Source organism: Rhagoletis zephyria, unplaced genomic scaffold (genome assembly GCF_001687245.7).
Source record: "Rhagoletis zephyria isolate East Lansing unplaced genomic scaffold, Rhagoletis_zephyria_1.1 Rzeph_scaffold_00440, whole genome shotgun sequence".
Taxonomy (NCBI): domain Eukaryota; kingdom Metazoa; phylum Arthropoda; class Insecta; order Diptera; family Tephritidae; genus Rhagoletis; species Rhagoletis zephyria.
This window is the reverse complement of record NW_016157524.1, coordinates 235,518-241,405: the sequence shown is the minus strand read 5'-3', so window position 1 is coordinate 241,405 and position 5,888 is coordinate 235,518.

The window sequence follows — 5,888 nt, the reverse complement described above, 5'->3', positions numbered from 1 at the left end:
GTATATTTCATGACAGTGATTCAGGATCGGCAAGCCCCTGACAGTAGCCAGCCGAAGATGCTGCTTTGTGCCATGAGAGGACCGAAGGAGGTAGGCAGGGTGCCGGAAAAAATAATCTCCGGATAGACATCTGCTCCCAGCACCAAGCGGATCGGAGCGGATAGGAAAAAATTTGGATCTGCCAGCCGAATATTGGCATATGCCGTAGCAATCGAGCGGTCAACGCTAGCTGTGGGGCTTAGCTGCCTATAGTTTGCGACCACGGTTGCGTGCACTGCTATCCGAGCGCCTTGCCCATGCTTACCTCTTATCCGAATAATGCAGCTTCGGTGGTTCCCGAGACCAATCTCCTCAAGGCCCAATTCTCGCATCAGACTAGCCGATATTATAGACGCTGGCGCGCACACATCAATTAAGGCGCGTATGAGGTGTAAGCGTTCTCTAGATTCTATTTTTACTATGGCTGTAGGGGAAATTGCCGTAAATGGTCTCAAGCCCTGCGAGGTTAGCGTTACTTGGCCGGTTCTAAAGGCGACGGGTAGCTGGCGAGGCCGAGTCACCAGTCCACCCCGTGGTTCATCGCGCCTTGAGGCCGCGTTGTTTGTGTCCCCCGGGCGGAAAGTCCAAGTTTCCGCTCCACGGCGCTGTCGCTGTTTTCCTTGACGGGAAACCCTTTTACGTATGGACCGCGGGCGGAGAGACCGAGTCTCCGCTCCGCAGTGCTGCCGTGCCCGTTGGCGTCGCCCTTCTTGACCGGTAGCCCTTTTGCGTATGGACCGCCGGCGGAGAGGCCGAGTCTCCGCTCCGCTACGCTGCGGTGCCTGTTGACGTTGTCGCCTTTTACGTGCTAACGGGAGTCGGAAAGTCCGGGTTTCCGATCCCCTCGTCGATATTGGGAAATTCACTTCCGCTACGGGCTCAATTATTTCGCCGTCTTCGATTTCAGGGCGGCGGGTTCGCGATCAGTTCCGGAGTCTGACGCGTATATCGAGAGTACGTTGCCTCGTTCCTCTTCGCTGGCCACCTGCTGGCTCCTAGGTCTCCGGTCAACGGGCTCTTCGTCGATGTGCAGCGTCGTATGGTGCTTGTCATGGCATCAACGGCATCGATCGCGGCTGGTGCACCTTTGTACACGATGCGTCATTGGCAAGCAATTGCCGCTGAACCGCCCTAACAGGGCCTCTCGCAAACGCTCTTCCGGGGTCTTTGCCCGATATACTGGACATAGACGAATTGGGTGCTTACCCTCGCACAGTCGGCACGCTATCGGGTAACGATGACCGTGGCGTTCAGATTTCTTTCTCAACGTAGAGAAACGAGTCATTGTACCTGAAATAAGTAATATGTTGTTTCGATCGCAAATTTATTGTCACCAATATCTGCTATTATTGATGTATAATACTATTGATATCTGTCTTTGTTATTGGTATTCATTTTTTATGGTGTTTATGGTTGGGTGGCGAGAATTAAATCACAAATTAAAAGTCCAAAAATTGGCTTCTACTTCGTATACACTCCAAACCCATGTTGGAGTTGGTTTATGATTGCGGCATTCAAGTGGTAGTGTGTGAGGTGCATAATATTACAAAAGCTTATATAGTGTGTTTGCTCCTTAATGTTCACCTAGCGATACATTTCTTATCGATTTTGAAAGTTACACCCATCAGTGAGCTGTCATACTCTAATAAGATACACGGACTAGTAATATTGTAAACAAAGCGTATTAACTACAATTCATAGGGATAAGGCCATGCTTCTGCGATTGAGCATAGTTATGTATGTTAAATGATACGTCTGTAGTGCTCGTGGTTGTGTTCTATGTTGATTGGATTTGTTTGTGTGAGGGTTTGTATTATGTGCATGTTAGATGTGAAAAGTCTGCAAGGTCGCGCATTTCGAAAGGTGAAGGATAGCGCAGGTGCAGCTTGTATGAAAGGTGACTTTGAAAGCAGTTATCATCAGTGTGGTAGATGTGAAAAAAAATAAATACATAAAAATATGTGGTAGGTTTGCACACTGATTATAGTTTTCAAAGTCAAAAGTTGTGATACTACCTTTGCCTGCTTACACAGCGAAAAATGGGCGTTAAACATTCGTATGCTTTTATCAGACCTTGCTAACAGTTTAAAGTGCGCACAGCAACCACACAGCGATCAATTCATTATGAAAATACATCTACATCATGCNTCGGTTTTCCTAACAGCCACTGTTATTGATCCGAACGTGCTTTGTTGGGAATGTAAAGGCTGAGAAGAAGCCACCGTCCTGCGGCGGATTTCGTTGTAGTGGAAACATGTATTATGTGTGGCTGGTAACTTCTTCCGGATACCGTGAGTACCTTAACCTTTTTATGTATGTACTTACGCCTCAGATTCCTACCTTGTTTATACCGACTCATAGAGCGATTTGACTCAGTTGGTTTTGAAATCGGGANTTTAATAATTTTGCACAAAGCCGACAAAATCTCGCCATACTCGATTGGTTTGAAAGCACTTGCACCAACAATGAAAAGTGCTAATGAAGTTCGGGCAAGTTGAAAACTTTCTTGAAAGCGTTCCATGTATCNTTAGGAAGCAATTATAGACGTATAATGCGTTTAACGCGAGGTCAAAATTGTCTGGTTTTCTTTACACAGCCCGTTTGTAATTGGAGTTATTGTTATAATATATTTGTATTACTCTTCAAATCCATTTCGGTTAAACACGCAAATTTATTGATTACCAAATGTCGAATAAAACCAACAGATCNCACTGGGTGATTATGGTGAGGTTCTTCTCACCTTGGCCTGCCACACCAAAAAAAGGGAAAGAGCAAAAAACTAAAACCAAAAAAAGGGTATATTAAAAATTAAGTGTATTAAAAAAGAACTCTGCTATGGCGCTTTGATTAAACGTGGATTGCTTTACGCGGTGTTTCATACGGAAAGGTTCCATACACTATTGGTTNTGTAAAATTCTTACATCTTTGTACGTTAGGACTCGATTCACACGGCATCTTAAGAGTTTCTCCAACATTTTCCTTCCCCTTGTAAATTTGTTGATAGAAAGCTAATGAGCTCTGAACATTAATATTTGTTGAACATTGTAAATTTCAAGAAAAGGGCAAACGTTGGAGAAAGTTAGTTTCTGTTAAGGCCGATGGCGTTCATGTTCTGAAATTTCNTAAATTATAATAGCCTATTGCATGAGGTTTTATTCAATTTGCATGTATTTCATGCAAATATTTTTCTCGGATTAACCTTGTAGCAAGTGAGCAGTAGATGTCGCCGTTAAAAAGAGGCATGTTGCCACATACTCCAGGGGCGAGAAATTTTACACTAATATCGTAAACTTCTGTACCTCNAAGGAATTTATTGATGAATAATTCATTCGTTAATGGATTACTTGCGAATTATTTACGGCTAAAATTTGTTCAAATAATGCCTTGCTCTGGTTCTGTGTATCTCAGTTATTCTGCGACGGAATCTTATTGTATTAAGATCGTCAAGGATGCATATATTCGCAGATTGTTAAGATAATCTTCTATGCAAAATGAGTGTTTGGTATACTTCCGCTTAAAACATGTAAGAGTTCTATTTATAATGCAAGTGAAGTTGATTGATGAAATTTAATATTTGCGGCTTCAGTCGTGGAATATTCTAGGTACCTATGAAGTGGAATACCTGGTTGCTTTCACGTTGAAGTCGCAAATACAGGGAATGTATTTACGAAGACTCCGTTGGTTCTTCGTTTGCTTCACTGCAGGANACCTATGAAGTGGAATACCTGGTTGCTTTCACGTTGAAGTCGCAAATACAGAGAATGTATTTACGAAGACTCGGTTGGTTCTTCGTTTGCTTCACTGCAGGGTGGTAGTAAGACCAATTTTACTAGTGGCCTTGTTACCTGGCCACGTTCGGTCATGATGTCCACCACTCGTACCCGAGTATCCGAACCTGGGTGTAATTTTAAGACTCTTCCGAGTCTCCATTCATTTGGTGGTAAGTTGTCTTCCTTAATAATGACGAGGTCTCCTTTTTTGATGTTGGCTTGAGGATGTCTCCATTTGTTGCGCTTCTGGAGTTCAGATAGGTATTCTGATTTCCATCGGTTACAAAACGTGTGATGTAAAGCTTTTAATCTCTGCCAACGATTTACAATCGTAGCCGTATTTTCGTTAGCATCAATTTCTGGTGGAGCTAATAGGTGTCCACCAACCAAAAAGTGGCCTGGAGTAAGTGGCTCCAAGTCTGATGGCTGGTTTGATGTGGGGCTTAATGGTCGAGAATTCAGACAGGATTCAATTCGGCATAGAAGAGTCGTAAACTCTTCAAACGTATATTTATGGTTTGATGCGATTTTCGTAAAGTGGTTTTTAAAACTTTTAACCCCCGCTTCCCATAGCCCGCCCATGTGAGGAGCTGAGGCGGGAATGAAGTGCCACGAAAGCATTTGGTGGGTATATTTGGCTAAGGTGCTATTGCGTGCATCCATCAAAAAGGCTTTTAATTCCGCTCTCAGAGCTCTAGAGGGTCCGACAAAGTTGGTACCATTGTCGGATTAGATGTTTCTTGGACATCCCCTTCCTGAAACGAACCTGGCAAATGCTGCTAAGAAAGATTGCGTACTTAGATCAGAGGTAGCTTCCAAATGGATTGCCTTAGTTGCGAAACACACAAACAGGCAGACATATCCTTTGGACATACGACNAATTTGTAAACGGTCGTGAAAATGTTGTTCTTGCTTTGGGAAGAATTCCCATTAGCTGTGTTTGCGCACGCCTTCGATGGATCGTACAGACCTTGCAGTTATGAATGGTGGACCTAATCATGTTTTTGACCCTAGGTATCCAATACTGTGTTCGAATCAGTCGTAACACGAGCTGATTCTCACCATGCAGCGAGACTTTGTGGACGAACTGGAATATCAGACGAGACAGGTGGCTTTTATATGGCAGGGTAACTGGGTGGCGCTCGTTATAAGCGAGATCACTAGATTCTCCTAGGCGACCACCTGTCCTCATTATACCGTCTTTATCAATAAATGGGTTAAGGGGTAGTACTTCACTCCTTGAACCTATTAATTTTTGCGATTTTAGTGCTGAATACTCCTCCCAGTAATGCTTCTTTTGGCAAATGGTTATCAGCCGGTCTGTCGTTGCTTTAATTTCATCAACTGAAATTGAACAAGATTTCGCCAGAAATGAAGCCCTGGTTTTTGGGTGAGTTCTTTGATAGAATCTCNGAGTTCTTTGAGAGAATCTCATTACATAAGATAAAACTCTCAAAGCTCTCGAGAAATCAGAAAATCTTTCAATAATATCATCGTGGATATCTAACGTTGTTGTTGCGTGTACCTGCACCCTTTTCTCTTCTATCACTGTATTATAGTCGTTTTTCTGAGTGGGCCACATTGCTCTATCTTCTTGCAACCAAGAAGGACCCTCCCACCACAAGGAATTGTTTACCAAATCCTGGGCTGCAAGACCAATGCTGGCTAAGTCCGACGGATTTGACGTCGAGTCTACATGACGCCAGTTTTCGTTTCCGACCTTTTCAATTATTTTTGTTACTCGATGGGCAACAAATGTCGACCAAAAGCACGGAGGTTTCCGTATCCAAGCGAGAACAATGCTAGAATCTGTCCACATCTGAGTCGTGAGATGAGCTAAGTTCAGATTATTGGTAATAGATTCCAATATTTCTGCCAGTAAAACCGCTCCACAGAGTTCCAATCGTGGCAAGAAAATCGTCTTGACTGGAGCTACTTTAGTCTTAGCTAGTAGTAGATTTATGAAGACTCTGCCGTCCATTTCAACGCGAAGATAGACGCAGGCAGTATATGCCTTTTCTGAGGCGTCGCAAAGCCCGTGAATTTCAACTTCGGCTGTCGGTGAAAAGTATACCCAAC